At 37.8% G+C, this 23,248-nt stretch overlaps 1 protein-coding gene across 6 annotated transcripts in view; it reads right to left on the bottom strand.

Moving 5' to 3' along the window:
• The window catches only part of PIK3C2G (phosphatidylinositol-4-phosphate 3-kinase catalytic subunit type 2 gamma), a 385,825-nt gene that overhangs the window by 51,589 nt on the left and 310,988 nt on the right, over window positions 1-23,248 (bottom strand). The window lies entirely within an intron of this gene.

Genomic DNA, 23,248 nt, shown 5'->3' with positions numbered 1-23,248 from the left:
CTATTGTACTTAAGTTACTGTGTTTGGGGTCTCCTTTTCGCTGGCTGCAGGTTCGTAGTTCCCATTGTTTTTGGTGTCTGCACCCAGTGGCTAAGGTTGGTTTAGTGGGTTGTGTAGGCTTCCTGGTAGAGAGGACTGGTGCCTGTGTTCTGGTGGATGAGGCTGGATCTTGTCTTTCTGGTGGGCAGGACCATGCCTGGTTGTGTGTTTTGGGGTGTCTGTGACCTCATTATGATTTTAGGCACCCTCTCTGGTAAAGGGTGGGGTTGTTTTCCTCTGTTGCCAGTTGTTTGGCATAGGGTGTCCTGCACTGTTGCTTGCTGGTCTTTGAGAGGAGCTGGGTCTTAGTGTTGAAATGGAGATCTATGGGAGATCTTTCACCGTTTGATATTACATGGAGCCAGGAGGTCTCTGGTGGACCAATGTTCTGAACTCAGCTCTCCTACCTCAGAGGCACAGGCCTGACACCTGCCCAGAGCACCAAGACTCTGTCAGCCACACAGCCAGGTATGTGGGGAGTTTCTTGCCTTTTGGGAAGTCTGAGGTCTTCTGCCAGTGTTCAGTCGGTGTTCTTTAGGAGTTGTTCCACATGTAGGTGTGTTTCTGATGTATTTGTGGGGAGGATGGTGATCTCCACACCTTACTCCTCCGCCATTTGAAGGTCTGCCTCCCCATATATTTCTCCAGATGGACACATATTCTTCCAGAATTTCTCCATATAAGTAAATATGAATAAGTATTTTTATTCTTGCCCCCTTTTCCAAAAAGGAATAGCATATTTACTATTCTACACAACAGTCTTGGAGATACTTTCATGTCAATAATACAAAGCTTCTTTAGTTTTTAAATATACTTTCACATTATTCCATCATGAGGAAATAGCATAATTTATTTAACACTTTACCCATTGATGGGCAAGTGGGCTGTTCCCAATGCTTTCCAGATGTTACAAACCATGCTGCAGTAAACAGCCTTGAATATGTATCATTTTGTACCTGTGCACAAATACCATAGGATAGATTTCAGCAGCAGAATTGCTGAGTCATAGGGTATTAGCATTTTAATTTTGGTAAACATTCCCAAACTGTCTTCCATGGAGGTTGTACCAATTTGCATTATCACCAGCAGTGTATGAGTGTCTGCTGATTTATAACCATGCTTGTTAATTAAAATTTTGAATTTTTGCCCATCTGATGAGTTAAAATGGCATCAGTATAGTTGTAATTTGCATTTTTCTTATGAGTGACCTTGAGGATTCTTTCATTTGGTTAAGAGCCACTTGTATTTTGTGTGTGTGTGTGGATTATTTTTTCGTATTCTTTACACAGTTTTCTATTTGGTCATTGGTCTGTTTCTTACCAATTTATAGGAGATGGTTGCATGTTAAATAATCAACCCTTCATATGTGATAAATTGCAAATATTTCCCTCATTTTGTCTCTCATCTTTGCTTTTTTTTTTTTTTGCGGTACGCGGGCCTCTCATTGTTGTGGCCTCTCCCGTTGTGGAGCACAGGCTCTGGATGCATAGGCTCAGTGGCCATGGCTCACAGGCCCAGCCACTCCGCGGCATGTGGGATCTTCCTGGACCGGGGCACGAACCGGTGTCCCTTGCATCAGCAGGCGGACTCTCAACCACTGCACCACCAAGGAAGCCCTCTTTGCTTTTTTTGAACTTTGCTACAGTGTTTTATATCATGCAGAATTGGTATAGCTTCTGAATTTGTAGTCATAGTTACAGCAGCTCATCCCAAGATTAAAAAGGACTTCTTCCATGTTTTCTTTGTCATATACATGGTTTCATTATTTACATTTAAAATCTTTCACTCATTTTGTATTTATCCTGGCATATGGTGTGAAGTATACTATGCCAACATTATTTGTTGAATTTTCTCTTACTTGTTTGGGCAACTATTAAATTCCTGAATATATCTGACTCTATTTATGGACATTCCATTATGTTTTACTTGCTCATCTACTTATGCACTGACACCTGCACTGTTTAATTATTGATGCTTTGTAATGTGTTTTTATATCTGATAAGGCTAAACTCACCTCTTTGTTTTGCTAATTTTTCCTGGCTTTTCTTTGTTAATTTTTGTTTATGAACTGTATAATTAGCTTATTTAAACAAAAATAAATCTGTTGGAGATCAGTCAAAATGGTGGAGTAAGAGGATGTGGAGCTCATCTCCCGACATAAACACATCAAAAATACATCTATATGTGGAACAATTCTCACTGAAAACTAACTAATTGGCAGAGGACTCCTGTACAACCAAGGCTGTAAGAAAGATATACATGTAATCAGGTATGAAGGAAAGAAAAGCAATTGGGTTGGGATCTTTGTCCCTGAGAGGGGCCCAGAAGAAAAGGGAGGATTCTTGGGCAGACACCTGCCCTGGGGAGTGAGCAGTGAGAGCCAGATTGGGCACCCCAGTCCTGGGGTCCTATACAGGGGAGAAGTGCCCTCTTGGCTGGTTAGAGGACCACTGGAACTAACAGGGGAGCTGTGAGAAGCCTGGATTCTGCTCCTGAGGAGCACATGCATGCTGGCTTGACCCCAAGAAGGGCAGAAAGATCTAGTGGTTGCTGGGTTTCCTGCAACCACCTTGGTGCATGCCCCAGCCCAAGTTAAGTGAACACTCCAGCCCCATTCACTTCACATCACGGTGTGGTATTCGATCTGGGGCAACCAATACTGGGGATAAGACACAACTGAGGGATACAGAGACTATGCAGAGCTTGGGAAAGCCTGGGTGGAATGGCAGTGGCCATCATTTGTGCTTACTCAAGAAGCACATCACAAGCAGCCCAGATCTCTGAGAGCAGCCACTCCACCACAGCTCACGCCCTGGTACATGTTGAGAGTCTACACAGGCCCTGCCTGTCCTGTGCTGTGGCTCCACAGTGGAAAGGAGGGTGGTGGAGGCTGGTGACAGTGACTGATTGAGAAGGATGACGAAGACTCGCACCTAAGGCTGCACCTGAGCCGAGTGAGGGAAAAAATTGCAGGTGCCTGCACAGTCAGTGCAGCAGAGACAGCTTGGACCTCTGCTGTGGCCGACACAAGCTGACAGCCTGCATGGGCCCCCTTGCTTCAACATTCCCTCACTCTGGGGCAAGGGTTCCAGTGTGGGGCTAGGGGAAAACCCACACTTAAAGGCACCTGTAATTTTTTTTCACACTCGACTCCAGCTTTAAGACCCTCCATTTCCAGCCCACCCTCTACCAAGGGGGTAGCTGTCAGCACACCCTGAGGAAAGATGTGATTTGCATCCATGTCAAATCCAGCTCTCCCACTAAAGGCACTGGGCACATATAGTATGTATAGGGATGTTCCCATATAGAGACAGCCCTTCAAGACTGCAACAGGTAACTGTTTCATCTAAATTCATAGAGGCAGAGAAAGTTAAGCAAATGAAAAGGCAAAGGAACTGCTCTCAATTGAAACAGCAAGAGAAAACGGTTGAAGAAACAAATAATGAAACAGAAATAAACAATTTACTAGATAAAGAATTCAAAGCATTGGCAATAAAAATGTTAATTGAATTAGGGTAAATACATGTACACAGTGAAAATTTTAACAAGTAAGCAGAAAATATTTTTTAAATCAGAAATGAAGAATTCAATAGCTTAAATTAAAAAACACAATAGAAGGAATGAATAGCAGATTAAGTGATACAGAAGAAAGCATAAGTGATCAATGAAACCAAGACTTAGTTTTTTTAAAACATAAACAAAATTGATAAACATTTATCCAGGCTCACCAAGAAGGAAAGAGGGAGGACCCAAATAAACAAAATAAGAAATGAAAGAAGAGAAATAACAACTGATACCACAGATTTTAAAAAAATCAAAAGAAAATATTACCAACAGTCATATGCCAACTAATTGGATAACTTAGAAGAAATGGACAAATTTCTAGAAACATACAACCTGTCAAGACTGAATCAAGAAAAATAGACAATTTGAACAAACCAATCACTGCAGTGAAATTGAATTTGTAATTAAAAACCTCCCAGAAAACAAAAGTCCTGGATGGCTTCACAGGGGAATTCTACAAAACATATAAAGAACGACTAATACTTATCTTTCTCAAACTATTCCAAAAAACTGAAGAGGACAGAAAACTCCCAAATTTATTCTATGAGGCCACCATTACCCTGATATGAAAACCAGACAAGGACACTACAATAAAAGAAAATTACAGGCCAATTTCTTTGATGACTGTAGATGCAAAAATCAACAAAATACTAGGAAAGTGAATCCAACAATCTATAAAAAGGATGATACACCACGATCAAGTTGGATTTATTCCAGGGGTACAAAGATGGTTCAACATTCACAAATCAATCAATGTGATACACCACATTAACAAAAGGAAGGATAATAATTACATGAGCATCTTAATAGATGCAGAAAAAACATTTCACAAAATTCAACATCAATTCATGATAAAAAACTTTCATCAAAGTGGGTAGAGAGGGAACATATCTCAACATAATAAAGTCCATTTATGACAAACCCACAAGTAACATCATACTCAATGGTGAAAAGCTGAAAACTTTTCTTCTAAAATCAGGAACAAGACACTCTCACCACTTCTATTTAACATAGCGTTGGAAGCCCTAGACACAGCAATCAGACAAGAAAAAGAAATAAAAGACATCCAAATTGGAAGGGAAGAAGTACATCTGTCACTATTTGCAGATAATATGATACTTTATATAGAAAAACCCAAAGTCTACAGCCAAAAACTATTAGAATTAATAAATAAATCCAGCAAAGTTGCAGGATATAAGATTAATATACAGAAATGTGTTACTTTTCTATATAGTAAAAATGAACTATGAAAGTAAAAAAAAAGAAATCCCATTTACAGTTGCATCAAAAAGAATGAAACGCCTAGGAATAAGGTTAACCAGGAGGTGAAAGACCTATACTCTGAAAACTATAAAACACTGATGAAGGAAATTGAAGGTGATACAAAGAAGTGGAAAGATATCTCATGCTCTTGGATTGGAAGAATTAATATTGTTACAATGGCTGTACTATCCAAAGCAATCTAGAGATTTAATGCAATCCTTATTAAAACACCCATGACATTTTTCACAGCAGTAGAACAAATAATCCTAAAATTCATATGGAACCACAACAGACCCTGAATTGCTAAAGCAATCTTGAGAAAAAAGAACAAAGCTGGAGGAATCATACTTCCTGACTTCAGACTATACTGCAAAACTACAGTAATGAAAACAGCATGGTACTGGCATTAAAAACAGGCACACAGATCAATGGAACAGAATAGAGAGCCTAGAAATAAATCCATGCACCTGTGATCAATTAATCCATGACAAAGGAAGCAAGAATATACAATGGAGAAAAGACACTCTCTTCAATAAGTGGTGCTGGGAAAACTGGACAGATACATGTTAAAGAATGAGATTAGAACATTTCCTCACACCATATACAAAAATAAACTCAAAATGGATTAAATACCTAAATGTAAGATGTGAAACAATAACTCTCATAGAAAAGAACTTAGGTAGAACACTCTTTGACATAAAGTGTAGTAATATTTTTTTGGATCTGTTTCCTAAGCCAAAAGAAATAAACAAATGGGACCTAATTAAACTTAAAAGCTTTTGCACAGCAAAGGAAACCATTGACAGAACGAAAAGGCAGCCTACTGAATGGGAGAAAATATTTGCAAATGATATGACTGATAAGGGGTTAATACCCAAAATAACATAAACAGTTCATACAACTCAATATCAAAAAAACAAACAACCTGATTAAAAAATGGGCAGAAGGTCTGAATAGACATTTTTCCAAAAAAGACACACAGATGGCAAACAGGCACATGAAAAGATGCTCAACATCATTAATCATTAGAGATATGAAAATTAAAACAACAATGAGATATCATCACGTCACACCTGAGAGAATGGCTATTATCAAAAGATCTACAAATAATAAATGTTGGTGAGGACATGGAGAAAAGGGAACCTTCATACACTGTCGGTGGGAACATAAATTGGTGTAGCCACTATGGCAAACTGTGGAGATTCATCAAAAAACTGAAAATGGAACTATCTTATGATCCAGTATTCCACTCCTGGGTATATAACCAGAGAAAACAAAAACACTAATTCAAAAAGATACATGCATCCCAATGTTCTTGGCAGTAGTACGTGAGCCAACACATGGAAGCAACTCAATTGTCCATCAACATATGAATGGATAAAGAAGATAAAGAAGATGTGGTGTATATATACACACACACACACAATCACATACACACACACACACACAAACACACAATGGAATACTACTCAGCCATAAAAAAGAATGAAATTCTGCCATTTGCAGCAAAATGGATGGACATAGACAATATTATACTTAGTGAAATAAGTCAAATAAAGACAAATATTGTATGATACCACTCATATGTGGAGTCTAAAAAGTAAAACAAAAGAATGTATATAGCAAAACGGAAACAGACTCACAGATACAGAAAATAAACTAGTGGTTACCAGCGGGGAGGGGGAAGAGGGGAGGGGCAAGATAGGAGTATGGGATAAGAGATACAAACTATTATGTATAAAATAGAGAAGCAACAAAGATACGTTATATAGCTCAGGGACTTAAAGCCATTATCTTGTAATAACTTTTAATGGAGTATAATCTATAAAAATATTAAACCATTATGCTATACACATGAAACTAATATAATATTTTAAATCAACTATACTTCAATAAAAAATACTTAAATCTGTTTGTAGTTTAAAATTTTATATTTCAAAATTAAATTGGAAATATCTGACATCTTTATGATGTTGAATCTTCCTACCCAAAGTATGCTATATCTTTCCATTCGTTCAAGGCATCTTTCAATAGTGTTTTAAAGTTTTCTTCATTTGGTATGGTACTTTTCCTGTTAAATTTATTCCTAGGGTTTTTTTGTTTTGTTTTGGTTTGGTTTTCTGGGGTTTTTTTTGCTGCCATTGTAATGGGGATCTTTCTTCTATTATATATTCTAACTAGTTATTACATATATGTAACAATATTTTATATACATATATATATATGTATGCAACAGATATCTATATATGAAGTTGGTACCTGATACCTTTGTTGAATTTCATCATTTGTGATAGATTTTTAGTTGATTCTCATTTTTCTAGGTATGTGATCATATTACTGGCAACCAGTAATTAATTTTGTCTTCTCTTTGCCAAAGTTTATGCTTCTAATTTTTTTCTATTTAAAATAACTTAGTTCACAGATATTTATTGACCTATTATGGACAAGGCACTGTTCTAGGCCTTTGGAACATATTAGACAAAATCCCCCTCTTGGCAATTCTATAGTATTGGGGGAGATATTAAAAAAGCAATAAACATAATAAATAAGTAGAATTTATAATATGCTGAATACGATTAATGATAAGAAAAAAAACACAACAGGATAAAGGCACTGGGAGCTTCCAGAATACGAGGCAGATTGCAGTTTTAGATGGGATGATCAGGGTACTTCTCATTGAAAAGGCAAATTTAGAGCAAAGACCTTCAAAAGAGGGGATGGGGGAATCACATGTTGGCTAATATTTTCAGCACAATGTAATGTAATCGTGATGCTCAAGGGCATAGTACCTTATTTTATACTCTAGTGGAAATATTTTCCCACTATTTCTCTGCATTCCTGATGTGGGCTTTGGATAGCCAAGATAGATGCATTTTCTCCTGTTAAGGCATTACCCATTTATTTTTATTTGAGTGTTTAATCAGGAAAGTTTATTGAAATTTATCAAAAGCCTTTTCAGTGTCTGTAATGAAGACCATGCTATTTTCTCCTTAAATCTATTAATATGATAATGTGTATTATACACTATGTGCATTACCAGCATTGAAATATTCTGGCATTTACAGTCATGGTGAATTATATTCCTTTAGTGTGCTGATGGATTAATTTGGTTAATATTTTATTTAGAATTTTCCATTATATTCAGAAGTGAGGTTAACCTGTAATTCCTTATTTTTTTTTTTTTGCAATCCTTGTAATCATTGAAGCTACTGGCATAACTACTTTATTTGCTTCATGAAAGTAATACAGAAAATTTTCCTTACTTTTCTCTGTTCTGGAATTGTTTAAATAACAGTGGAATTATCTGCTTTTTAAAAGTTTGGCATAGTCCCTCTGGAAATCATTGGAACTTGGTACTGTTTCATAGGTTGCTTTTTGAAACTTTTTCTATTTATTCTATCTACTTTGATCTTTTCTGGGGTAAATTGTGTTTTCCTAGAACACTACCTATTTCAGACATTTACAAATTTAGTTTTTTAAAGTTGAACAAAGTCTCTTACTACTCTTCAATTTCGTCTCTTTCTATGGTTACTTCTTGCTTCTCCTTTTGTATTTTGTGTATTTGCATTTGCCTCCATTCTTTTGATTAGATTAGCTAGTGGCTTATTTATTTTATTGTTTACTTTTAACTTTCAGATTTATTTAATCTACTGTTTTCTGTGTTCTAAATCATAAATCTACTTTTCTCTTTATCCATGTTTTTGTTTTTGTCATCCTTTAGTTTGTTTTGCGCCTCTTGTTCCAATTTCCCTCTGAGCATTGCTTTATCTTTCTCTCATGGTTTCTGAGATGTGGTATTTCATTATTGCCCTTCTTTGGAAATTTTGCAATTTTGATTTATAAGTCCTTTTGACCCAAGAGATGTTCAAGAGAGTTTCATTTTTTATATCTCCAAATTTAAGTATCTTTTAGCTTTCTGAATTTTTCCATTGATTTCTCACTGTATTGTCTCATGATTAGAGAATATGTCATACTATTTCTATTTTTGAGGATATATTGAAATTTCCTTTGTGACCTAATATATAATCTATTTTCATGGATGTTCCATGGGCACTTGAAAATAAGATATAGTCTCTATTTTTAGGATAAAGAGTTTGATACAAATTAACAAAATTTGCCTTATTAATTTTACTATTTAATTTTTCTATGTGTCACTTATGTTTTTCTACTCAGTCTTTCATAAATCAAGAGAAGCAAATTAGAATATCCTATTACTAGTTTGTTTTTGTGTGTTTCTCCTTGTATGTCCCATAATTTCTGTTTTATACATGCTGCTGTCATATTTGATATGCTGTCATAACTGCTTATATCTTTATTGAGAATTGTACTTGTTATAGTTAAGTTCCATTCCTGTTTAATTCAAGGCTTTTTGGACCAAATTCCGCCTTTTTTATATAAGACTGTGACTTCTGGTTTCCATGTCCTTGCATTGCCTAATATACCTATGCCTTTATTTTAATCTTCAATCTTTTAAAATCACTTTAAAGTGATTTAAGTGTGTTTTTACATTAAATATAGAGTTACGGTTTTCACTTTCACTCCAGTTGGAATTTTCTTAATAGATGAGTTAAGCCTATTTATACTTATTGATATAATAGATATGTTTTCTCTTTGTTCTTATTGTTTTAAGCTATTAAAGAAATAGAACATTTTTGTTTTCATGGTTTTTAAAGAAAGTCTTTCACAAAGTAATTTGTTTTTATTTTTATGTACTTATGATACTTAGGGAAGTTTTAATTTTTGTTCTAGTGGTTACTTTTATTTAATATTCTTTTCACAATATTTGTTTCCTAATAGAAACAAAGATAAAATTAGTGTGCATAATCTTTCTCATCTACTTTGATCTACCACCCAATTTTTGATATATTCAATGTTGTGATCTTTTTCAGTGTTTCTCTAACACTAATATTACATATGCTAATATTTTTTTATTGCTTGATTTGTTAGACTTTAAGTGATATCTTTTGAAACCCAGCTATTAGACATGGGGTAATTAGAGAAAGTCCTCTAACTCTCATCTTTTTTTCATCTTTTCCTTCTCACATCAGCCACAAGTAAAAATCTAAAATAATCTTCTAATTAGAAACATGAGATTATATGATATAGTATAGCAAAATGCATATTTTAAAGCTTTCAATTGAAAATTTGAAAAACAACTTAATACAAGCATTTATTTCCAAGTAGTCCTAACCCATCACCTCTTGTCTTCCATATCATTAAAATTTAAATTGAAAACCTGGATAACATACTTCAACTTACAGATAATTGGTCTGGGCTTTGCCACAGCAAGTAGCTAGAACATTAACCAGAGAGACTCTGCCATGGAGACTGCATGGCTTCAAGCTCCCTTCTAAATTAACATCTCAAAGGAGAGGTAGTGATGTGAGGTAATGATTGAAAGCTCCTGTTTGCCATCATTTGTAATTATCAATGGAGTCTAAACAAGCTCATTAATTCATCCTCTTAACGCTGGCAACTGTCGTCTTTGATCATGTTCTACTCCATTACCTATGGTATTGTTTCTATATCTTAACAAAAATCAATCTTCTGTGTGTCAGAGTTGTGTACTGGTGGATAATTTTTATTTTCCTGGAGGTATTATTTGGCATGAGGGCCATATTAATTTGTGGGGAGTTTAAACAGTCTGTCATTAAAGAATATACAAGATCTATCAACTTTCTGGTTAGTGCCCTGGTTGGGTCTAGTGTCTGTAATATTTGATGCAGTAACTTATAGATTTTTTTTTTCCAGGCGATACTTCAAGAGAATTCTAGTGGTTGGGAAGCATTGAGTTCCTTGTGCCAGGGCTTTTCCACATAAAATGGTGAGTGTGAGAGAAGTAGCATAAATTTGGGTTTTGATTTCTTCTCTCTTGTCCTTTCTATAAAAATGGCAAGCTACCTTGGCACAGAATATTAACATATCTCCCATTATTGTTCTTTCTATCATCAGGTTTTTGTTCAGTAATTCTTTATGAGCATACAGAGAAGGCCAGACACTGTGCTATGCACTGGGGTTACAAGGTTGAGCCATACAGACATGGATTATGTGTTCATGGGTTTTTAGCCTACAAAGAAGCACATAATATAGGTATCATTGCAATACATATTTTGAGGAAAAAACATTACAGGACTATATAGCAAAGGCAATTGAGATGAGATCTGAAGGATGCAAAAAATGATGAGGATGTTCTTGGATTAGAAGAATCAACATTGTGAAAATGACTATACTACCCAAAGCAATCTACAGATTCAATGCAATCCTTATCAAACTACATGGCATTTTTGACAGAACTAGAACAAAAAATGTCACAATTTGTATGGAAACACAAAAGACCCCGAATAGGCAAAGCAATCTTGAGAAAGAAAAATGGAGCTGGAGGAATGAGGCTCCCTGACTTCAGACTATACTACAACGCTACAGTAATCAAGACAGTATGGTACTGGCACAAAAACAGAAATATAGATCAATGGAACAGGATAGAAAGCCCAAAGATAAACTCACACACATATGATCACCTTATCTTTGATAAAGGAGGCAAGAATATACAGTGGAGAAAAGACAGCGTCTTCAATAAGTGGTGCTGAGAAAACTGGACAGCTACATGTAAAAGAATGAAATTAAAACACTCTCTAACACCATACACAAAAATAAACTCAAAATGGATTAAAGACCTAAATGTAAGGCCAGGCACTATAAAACTCTTAGAGGAAAACATAGGCAGAACACTCTATGACATAAATCACAGCAAGATCCTTTTTGACCCACCTCCTACAGAAATGGAAATTAAAAAAAAAGTAAACAAATGGGACCTAATGAAACTTCAAAGCTTTTGCACAGCAAAGGAAACCATCAACAAGACCAAAAGACAACCCGCAGAATGGGAGAAAATATTTGCAAATGGAGCAACTGACAAAGGATTAATCTCCAAAATATACAAGCATCTCATGCAGCTCAATATCAAAAAAACAAACAACCCAATCCAAACATGGGCAGAAGACCTAAATAGACATTTCTCCAAAGAAGATATACAGATTGCCATGGAACACATGAAAGGATGTTCAACATCACTAATCATTAGAGAAATGTAAATCAAAACTACAATGAGGTATCACCTCACACCATCAGAATGGCCATCATCAAAAAAACTAGAAACAATGAATGCTGGAGAGGGTGTGGAGAAAAGGGAACCGTCTTGCACTGTTGGTGGGAATGTAAATTGATACAGCCCCTGTGAAGAACAGTTTGGAGGTTCCTTAAAAAACTAAAAATAGAACTACCATACGACCCAGCAATCCCACTACTGGGCATATACCCTGAGAAAACCATAATTCAAAAAGAGTCATGTACCACAATGTTCATTGCAGCCCTATTTACAATAACCAGGACATGGAAGCAACCTAAGTGTCTATCGACAGATGAGTGGATAAAGAAGGTGTGGCATTTATATACAATGGAATATTACTCAGACACAAAAAGAAACGAAATTGAGTATTTGTAATGAGGTGGATGGACCTAGAGGCTGTCATACAGAGTGAAGTAAGTCAGAAAGAGAAAAACAAATACCATATGCTAACACATATATATGGAATCTAGAAAAAAAACCAAAAATGGTTCTGAAGAACCTAGGAGCAGGACAAGAATAAAGACGCAGATGTAGAGAATGGACTTGAGGACACAGGGAGGAGGAAGGGTAAGCTGGGACGAAATGAAACAGTGGCATGGACATATATACACTATCAAATGTTAAATAGATAGCTCGTGGGAAGCAGCTGCATAGCACAGGGAGATCAGTTCGGTGCTTTGTGACCACCTAGAGGGGTGGGATAGGGAGGGGGGGTGGGAGACGCAAGAGGGAGGAGGTATGGGGATATATGTACACGTATAGCTGATTTACTTTGTTATACAACAGAAACTAACACATCATTGTAGAGCAATTATACTCCAATAAAGATGTTAAAAAAAAAAAAATGATGGGGAGGACTTCCCTGGTGGCGCAGTGCTTAAGAATCTGCCTGCCAGTGCAGGGGACACGGGTTAGAGCCCTGGTCCTGGAAGATCCCACATGCTGGGGGGCAACTAAGCCGGTGCGCCATAACTACTGAATCTGCACTCTAGAGCCCGCGAGCCACAACTACTGAGCCTGCATGCCACAACTACTTAAGTTTGGGTGCCTAGAGCCCCTGCTCTGCAACAAGAGAAGCCACCACAATGAGAAGCCTGTGCACTACAACCAAGAGTAGGCCCTGCTTCCTACAACTAGAGAAAGCCCATGCACAGCAACGAAGACCCAACGCAGCCAAAATATAAATAAATAAATAAATTTAAATAAATAAATATGTGACAAATAGCAAAAACTTCCTTATTAAAAAAAAAAATGGGTGGAGATCACCTTCCTCCCCACAGATACACCAGAAATACATCTACACGTGGAACAACTCCTACAGAACACGTACTGAACGCTGGCAGAAGACCTCAGACCTCCCAAAAGGCAAGAAACCCCCCATGTACCTGGGTAGGGCAAAAGAAAAAAAGAGTAAACAGAGACAAAAGAATAGGGACGGGACCTGCACCAGTGGCAGGGAGCTGTGAAGGAGGAAAGGTTTCCATACACTAGGAAGCCCCTTCGCGGGCGGAGACTGCGGGTGGCGGAGGGGGAAAGCTTCGGGGCCGCAGGGGAGAGCGCAGCAACAGGGGTGCGGGGGGCAAAGCGGCGAGATTCCCGCACAGAGGATCAGGGCCGACCGGCACTCACCAGCCCGAGAGGCTTGTCTGCTCACCCTCCGGGGCGGGCGGGGCTGGGAGCTGAGGCTCGGGCTTCGGTCAGAGTGCAGCGAGAGGACTGGGGTTGGCGGGTGAACACAGCCTGCAGGGGATTAGTGCGCCACGGCTGGCCGGGAGGGAGTTCGAAGAAAAGTCTGGAACTGTTGAAGAGGCAAGAGACTTTTTCTTACCTCTTTGTTTCCTGGTGCCCGAGGAGAGGGGATTAAGAGCGCTGCTTAAAGGAGCTCCAGAGACAGGCACGAGCCGCGGCTAAAAGCGCGGACCCCAGAGACGGGCATGAGACGCTCAGGCTGCTGCTGCCGCCAACAAGAAGCCTGTGTGTGAGCACGGGTCACTATCCACACCCTCCTGCTGGGAAACCTGTGCAGCCCGCCACTGCCAGGGTCACGGGATCCACGGTCAACTCCTCCCGGAGAACGTACTGCGCGCCTCAGGCTGGTACAACGTCACACCGGCGTCTGCCGCGCAGGCTCGCCCCGCCCTCCGTGCCCCTCCCTCCCCCCGGGCCTGAGTGAGCCAGAGCCGCGGAATCAGCGGCTCCTTTAACCCCGTCCTGTCTGAGCGAAGAACAGACGCCCTAGGGCAACCTACACGCAGAGGCAGGGCCAAATCCAAAGCTGACCCCCTGGAAGCTGTGAGAACAAAGAAGAGAAAGGGAAATCTCTCCCAGCAGCTTCAGAAGCAGCGGATTAAAGCTCCACAATCAACTTGATGTACCCTGCCTCTGTGGAATACATGAATAGACAACAAATCATCCCAAATTAAGGAGGTGGATTTGAGCGCAAGATTTATGATTTTTTCCCCTTTTCCTCTTTTTGTGAGTGTGTATGTGTATGCTTCTGTGTGAGATTTTGTCTGTATAGCTTTGCATGCACCATTTGTCCTAGGGTTCTATCCGTCTGGGTTTTTATGTTTTTTAAATTTCTTTTTCTCTTAATAATTATTTTTTTATTTTAATAACTTTATTATATTTTATCTTACTTTATTTTATTCTACTTTATCTCCTTTCTTTTTTTCCTTCCTTCCCTCCTTCCCTCCTCCCTCCCTCCCTCCCTCCTTCCTTTCTTTCTTTCTCTCTCTCGACTTCTACTAATTCTTTCTTTCTACTTTTTCTCCCTTTTATTCTGAGCCATGTGGATGAATGGCTCTTGGTGCAGCAGCCAGGAGTCAGTGCTGTGCCTCTGAGGAGGGAGAGCCAACTTCAGGACACTGGTCCACAAGCGACCTCCCAGCTCCACATAATATCAAACGGTGAAAATCTCCCAGAGATCTCCATCTCAACACCAGCACCCAGCTTCACTCAACAACCAGCAAGCTACAGTGCTGGACATCCCATGCCAAACAACTAGCAAGGCAGGAACACAACACTACCCATTAGCAGAGAGGCTGCCTAAAATCATAATAAGTCCACAGACACTCCAAAACAGACCACCAGACGTGGACCTGCCCACCAGAAAGACAAGATTCAGCCTCATCCACCAGAACACAGGCACTAGTCCCCTCCACCAGGAAGCCTACAAAACCCACTGAACCAACCTTAGCCACTGGGGACAGACACCAAAAACAATGGGAACTACGAACCTGCACCCTGCAGAAAGGTGGCCCCAAACACAGTAAGATAAGGAAAATGAGAAGACAAAAAAACACACAGCAGATGAAGGAGCAAGATAAAAACCCACCAGACCTAACAAATGGAGAGGAAATAGTCAGTCTACCTGAAAAAGAATTCAGAATAATGATGGTAAAGATGATCCAAAATCTTGGAAATAGAATAGACAAAATGCAAGAAACATTTAACAAGGACCTAGAATAACTAAAGATGAAACAAACAACGATGAACAACACAATAAATGAAATTAAAAATACTCTGGATGGGATCAATAGCAGAATAACTGAGGCAGAAGAACGGATAAGTGACCTGGAAGATAAAATAGTGGAAATAACTACTGCAGAGCAGAATAAAGAAAAAAGAATGAAAAGAACTGAGGACAGTCTCAGAGACCTCTGGGACAACATCAAACGCACCAACATTCGAATTATAGGGGTTCCAGAAGAAGAAGAGAAAAAGAAAGGGACTGAGAAAATATTTGAAGAGATTATAGTTGAAAACTTCCCTAATATGGGAAAGGAAATAGTTAATCAAGTCCAGGAAGCACAGAGAGTCTCATACAGGATAAATCCAAGGAGAAATATGCCAAGACACATATTAACCAAACTGTCAAAAATTAAATACAAAGAAAACTTATTAAAAGCAGCAAGGGAAAAACAACAAATAACACACAAGGGAATCCCCATAAGGTTAACAGCTGATCTTTCAGCAGAAACTCTGCAAGCCAGAAGGGACTGGCAGGACATATTTAAAGTGATGAAGGAGAAAAACCTGCAACCAAGATTACTCTACCCAGCAAGGATCTCATTCAGATTTGATGAACAAATTAAAACGTTACAGACAAGAAAAAGCTGAGAGAGTTCAGCTGAGAGAGTTCAGCACCACCAAACCAGCTTTACAGCAAATGCTAAAGGAACTTCTCTAGGCAAGAAACACAAGAGAAGGAAAAGACCTACAAAAACGAACCCAAAACAATTAAGAAAATGGGAATAGGAACATACATATTGATAATTACCTTAAATGTAAATGGACTAAATGCTCCCACCAAAAGACACAGATTGGCTGAATGGATACAAAAACAAGACCCATATATTTGCTGTCTATAAGAGACCCACTTCAGACCTAGAGACACATACAGACTGAAAGTGAGAGGATGGAAAAAGATATTTCATGCAAATGGAAACCAAAAGAAAGCTGGAGTAGCAATTCTCATATCAGACAAAATAGACTTTAAAGACTATTAGAAGAGACAAAGAAGGACACTACATAATGATCAAGGGATCGATCCAAGAGGAAGATCTAACAATTGTAAATATTTATGCACCCAACATAGGAGCACCTCAATACATAAGGCAAATACTAACAGCCATAAAAGGAGAAATCAACAGTAACACATTCATAGTAGGGGACTTTAACACCCCACTTTCACCAATGGACAGATCATCCAAAATGAAAATAAATAAGGAGACACAAGCTTTAAATGATACATTAAACAAGATGGACTTAATTGATATTTATAGGACATTCCATCCAAAAACAACAGAATACACATTTTTCTCAAGTGCTCATGGAACATTCTCCAGGATAGATCATATCTTGGGTCACAAATCAAGGCTTGGTAAATTTAAGAAAACTGAAATTGCATCAAGTATCTTTCCGACCACAATGCTATGAGACTAGATATCAATTACAGGAAAAGATCTGTAAAAAATACGAACACATGTAGGCTAAACAATACACTACTTAACAACGAAGTGATCACTGAAGAAATCAAAGAGAAAATCAAAAAATACCTAGAAACAAATGACAATGGAGACACGACGACCCAAAATCTATGGGATGCAGCAAAAGCAGTTCTAAGAGGGAAGTTTATAGTAGTACCATCCTACCTTAGGAAACAGGAAACATCTCGAATAAACAACCTAACCTTGCACCTAAAGCAATTAGAGAAAGAAGAACAAAAAAACCCCAAAGGTAGAGAAGGAAAGAAATCATAAAAATCATATCAGAAATAAATGAAAAAGAAATGAAGGAAACGATAGCAAAGATCAATAAAACTAAAAGCTGGTTCTTTGAGAAGATAAACAAAATTGATAAACCATTAGCCAGACTCATCAAGAAAAAAAGGGAGAAGACTCAAATCAATAGAGTTAGAAATGAAAAAGGAGAAGTAATAACTGACACTACAGAAATACAAAAGATCATGAGAGATTACTACAAGCAACCCTATGCCAATAAAATGGACAACCTGGAAGAAATGGACAAATTCTTAGAAATGCACAACCTGCCAAGACTGAATCAGGAAGAAATAGAAAATATGAACAGACCAATCACAAGCACTGAAATTGAAACTGTGATTAAAAATCTTCCAACAAACAAAAGCCCAGGACCAGATGGCTTCACAGGCAAATTCTATCAAACTTTTAGAGAAGAGCTAACACCTATCCTTCTCAAACTCTTCCAAAGTATAGCAGAGGGAGGAACACTCCCAAACTCATTCCATGAGGCCACCATCACCCTGATGCCAAAACCAGACAAGGATGTCACAAAGAAAGAAAACTACAGGCCAGTATCACTGATGAACATAGATTCAAAATTCCTCAACAAAATACTAGCAAACAGAATCCAACAGCACATTAAACGGATCATACACCATGATCAAGTGGGGTTTATTCCAGAAATGCAAGGATTCTTCAATATATGCGAATTAATCAACGTGATACACCATATTAACAAATTGAAGGAGAAAAACCATATGATCATCTCAATAGGTGCAGAAAGAGCTTTGGACAAAATTCAACACCCATTTATGATAAAAACCCTCCAGAAAGTAGGCTTAGACGGAACTTTCCTTGACATAATAAAGGCCATATATGACAAACCCACAGCCAACATCATCCTCAATGGTGAAAAACTGAAAGCATTTCCACTAAGATCAGGAACAAGACAAGGTTGCCCACTCTCACCACTTTTATTCAATATAGTTTTGGAAGTTTTAGCCACAGCAATCAGAGAAGGAAAGGAAATAAAAGAAATCCAAATTGGAAAAGAAGAAGTAAAGCTGTCACTGTTTGCAGATGACATAATACTATACATAGAGAATCCTAAAGATGCTACCAGAAAACTACTAGAGCTAATCAATGAATTTGGTAAAGTAGCAGGATACAAAATTAATGCACAGAAATCTGTGGCATTCCTATACACTAATGATGAAAAATGTGAAAGTGAAATCAAGAAAACACTCCCATTTACCATTGCAACAAAAAGAGTAAAATATCTAGGAATAAACCTACCCAAGGAGACAAAAGACCTGTATGCAAAAAACTATAAGACACTGATGAAAGAAATTAAAGATGATACAAATAGATGGAGAGATATACCATGTTCTTGGATTGGAAGAATCAACATTGTGAAAATGACTCTACTACCCAAAGCAATCTACAGATTCAATGCAATCCCTATCAAACTACCACTGGCATTTTTCACAGAAGTAGAACAAAAAATTTCACAATTTGTATGGAAACACAAAAGACCCCGAATAGCCAAAGCAATCTTGAGAACGAAAAATGGAGCTGGAGGAATCAGGCTCCCTGACTTCAGACTATGCTACAAAGCTACAGTAATCAAGACAGTATGGTACTGGCACAAAACCAGAAATATAGATCAATGGAAGAGGATAGAAAGCCCAGAGATAAACCCAAGCACATATGGTCACCTTATCTTTAATAAAGGAGGCAGGAATGTTCAGTGGAGAAAGGATAGCCTCTTCAATAAGTGGTGCTGGGAAAACTGGACAGGTACATGTAAAAGAATGAGATTAGATCACTCCCTAACACCATACACAAAAATAAGCTCAAAATGTATTAAAGACCTAAATGTAAGGCCAGACACTATCAAACTCTTAGAGGAAAACACTCTATGACATAAATCACAGCAAGATCCTTTTTGACCCCCCTCCTAGAGAAATGGAAATAAAAACAAAAGTAAACAAATGGGACCTAATGAAACTTCAAAGCTTTTGCACAGCAAAGGAAACCATAAACAAGACCAAAAGACAACCCGCAGAATGGGAGAAAGTATCTGCAAATGAAGCAACTGACAAAGGATTAATCTCCAAAATTTATAAGCAGCTCACGCAACTGAATAACAAAAAAACAAGCAACCCAATCCAAAAATGGGCAGAAGACCTAAATAGACATTTCTCCAAAGAAGATATACAGACTGCCAACAAACATCATTAATCATTAGAGAAATGCAAATCAAAACTACAATGAGATATCATCTCACACCAGTCAGAGTGGCCATCATCAAAAAATCTAGAAACAATGAATTGTGGAGAGGGTGTGGAGAAAAGGGAACCCTCTTGCACTGTTGGTGGGAATGTAAATTGATACAGCCACTGTGGAGAACAGTATGGAGGTTCCTTAAAAAACTACAAATAGAACTACCATATGACCCAGCAATCCCACTACTGGGCATATACCCTGAGAAAACCATAATTCAAAAAGAGTCATGTACCAAAATGTTCATTGCAGCTCTATTTACAATAGCCTGGAGATGGAAACAACATAAGTGTCCATCATCGGATGAATGGATAAAGAAGATGTGGCACATATATACAATGGAATATTACTCAGCCATAAAAAGAAACGAAATTGAGCTATTTGTAATGAGGTGGATAGACCTAGAGTCTGTCATACGGAGTGAAGTAAGTCAGAAAGAGAGAGACAAATACCGTATGCTAACACATATATATGGAATTTAAGGAAAAAAATGTCGTGAAGTACGTAGAGGTAAGACAGGAATAAAGACACAGACCTACTAGAGAATGGACTTGAGGATATTGGGAGGGGGAAGGGTAAGCTGTGACAAAGCAAGAGAAAGGCATGGACATATATACACTACCAAACGTAAGGTAGATAGCTAGTGGGAAGCAGCCGCATAGCACAAGGAGATCAGCTTGGTGCTCTGTGACCACCTGGAGGGGTGGGATAGGGAGGGTGGGAGGGAGGGAGACGCAAGAGGGAAGAGATATAGGAACATATGTATATGTATAACTGATTCACTTTGTTATAAAGCAGAAACTAACACACCATTGTAAAGCAATTATACTCCAATGAATGTAGCAAAAAAAAAAATGATGGGGAAGGTGGAACAGGAGTCAAGTGATCTAGGCAGAGAAAACTGAATCTGTGAGGTACTGAGGATCTTGTCTTAGTTGAAAAATTGGAAAAAGATAGGAATCAAGATGGGGAAGGACCTGATATTAGACTGGAAAGGGAAATTGGTGGGTGCCAGATACTGCTGAGATGCATCAGGAGGATTTTGGTCTTCTTCCAAAGAGCTGGGCAAGCTACATAATTTGTGGGGGGTCAGTGAAATAAAAATGCAAAATGAAGGGGTTTCCCTGGTGGCGCAGTGGTTGAGAGTCCGCCTGCCGATGCAGGGGACAAGGGTTCGTGCCCCGGTCCGGGAAGATCCCACATGCCGCGGAGCGGCTGGGCCCGTGAGCCATGGCCACTGAGCCTGCGCGTCCGGAGCCTATGCTCTGCAACGGAAAAGGCCACAACAGTGAGAGGCCCACGTACCGCAAAAAAAAAAAAAGGAAAATGAAAATTCAGAGCCCTTTTTACAGAAATTATTAAGAATTTCAGTAGCGTGACAGCAGGATTGTTCTAAGCACTGTGCTTTGCATGACTGCATAGGTTACAAGCCCATGATGTTGCCCCTGCCTAAAGGCAATGAGAAGCCAAGGAAAAGTGTTAAGTAGAGGAGAGAAGTGATTGGCTGGCACGTGAAAAAAATAAATTCTTCTGTTGTTCTACCGTGGCACATTTAGTTAGTGAGTAAAGGCAAAGGAATATGAACATCTCCCAGATGCAGGACTATAAATGATTTCTAATATGATCTTTATAAGTCATGTGCCTAGATACATAGGTGTCCAGAATCCACTCTCAATTCATTAGTTGTGGTAGTAAAATGGTAAAGTCTGGGATTTTTGCTTAAGGTCATCCTATTTAAACCATTATTTAAATACACTTGAATAACTTTATCCTCTACTCATTTAACAACATAAGCTCAAAGTTTCAACTAGTTGACAAGAATTATGCTTAAAATAATATTGTGCTTCTTGTTTAGAATCAACTGATATTCTGTGACCAAAGTATTAACATTAAGAATTCAGAAGTATGAAAGAGGAAATAATTTAAAGCATACAAGAAGGAATAACTTCCTGCTAATCCTTGTTTGTTGTAATGATTTGCATATCCTGCTTAGAAGGTGTGTTCTGTTGTTTTAAGATAACAAGCTGTATTTCATAGGCAGCCTGTATTTAAAAATATTGAGAATCAAATCTTTTGCTCATTACCAGTGACGAAACAAATCCTGAGTATTGTATGATGTAGTAAGATATAAGCAAACCAGAAAAAAAAGAATTCTCAAGCAACCATTTTAGGTTTTACAATAAGAATCCTAAATTTTTTGTGTGTATGTATTTTAAAACACCTTATAATAATCACCAAATTTAAAAACTTGATAGTGATCCACAGTTTACTTTTTGAAACACAGAGAAAGAATTTTCTTTAAGGCCTTTAATGACAAAATAGAGGCCAATCTAGTAGCTTTTTCTTAAAGTTTGACAGCTCTAGAAATTGGCAACTTTATTATTATTGTTTTTTTTAATCTGTTTAATGCAAGTTTATAAATATTGATTGTGAAAATCTCCCCAGCTAATACTATTTTTTTAAAAAGATATTTGTTGTATAATTTGTAAATTATGACAATAAAAATATTTTATATTGTGGGCATCATTCTTCTTTAGATACATGCTATAAAATGTAAGAAATTACCTTACTTAATATTGTTTATGGTTTGACTATATAAAGCATCTTAGAGAGTAACGTTACATGAGTAAAATGTGGGGAATAAAAGTGGTACAATTCTCATATATTAAATTAGGATTTGTTAGTATAGAGCAACGCATAGTGGGGAAGTAAGTTCTTGATTTAAAGTTACTCTCAGTCTAACAGGAGAAACAAGGCAGACACAAAAATAAATATGTAACAGTAAATAGTCACACTATAAGACATCACCTGGCTGTACAGAACTGTTGTTCTGTATGAGGGTTAAATATCTAGGATGTCAGATACAGGCAGAGGTAATGAGCAGATGGGCCTAATCTTAAAGGCAGAGAATCGGAAGGTGGATGTGGATAAAACTCAGACTGGGAGCTGCAAAGGAAAGGGGGGTAAGCCCTAGAAAATTATGGGTTTGCAAATCTTATATGAGATAAAAACCAGTATCAGTATTAGATGGCCACTGGCAATGGAATTATATTACAAATGCTTAAGATTGATAGGACATTCTAATATTTTAATGGCTGAGATGCTCTTGGCTTCACATAAGAGAAAACTAGAGATAACCTAAGCAAAAATGGAGATGAACAAATGGGTAAAGACCCATCCCCAAGCATGTAATTAAACCTAGGCCTCTCAAAAAAATAAGTAATATTTTAAACTGTCAAAAAAAAAAAGATTGATAGGACATTCAAAAAGAGTCTCTGCCAATCTAGGTGAGGTGATGATAGAAAAATTAATTAGAATTAACATACATATGGCAGAGAATAGGGTGTATAATTGTGCTGGTCTAGTTTGGGATCTTGGTAATAAAAGAAGACTTCATGAGGGAGCTGGAATAATTATTGAGCTTTAAAAGATAAGAGTGAAACTGCTAGATAACTCATGATCATTGTTATTGCCTAATATTTATCTTTGTTGCTTCCAAATATGTTGAGTAAACTGTAAGACTTACCTGCAGGGGAAAACAGGACTTCTGCCTCTGAAATGCAATTCCATCTCAATGCACAATCAATTGAAATGAGTTAATAGTGTGATACCATGTAGTTATTATAATTGGACAAATATATCTGGGTTTAATTTAACTTGATAGACATATTCTAAGGAGTTAAAAAGCTTTCGAAGTGGTTAGAAA

Source organism: Delphinapterus leucas, chromosome 11, assembly GCF_059928025.1.
Source record: "Delphinapterus leucas isolate spDelLeu-1000000601 "Yukka" chromosome 11, BTC_Dleu_Yukka2, whole genome shotgun sequence".
Lineage (NCBI taxonomy): Eukaryota > Metazoa > Chordata > Mammalia > Artiodactyla > Monodontidae > Delphinapterus > Delphinapterus leucas.
This window is presented reverse-complemented; position numbering and strand designations above follow the sequence as displayed.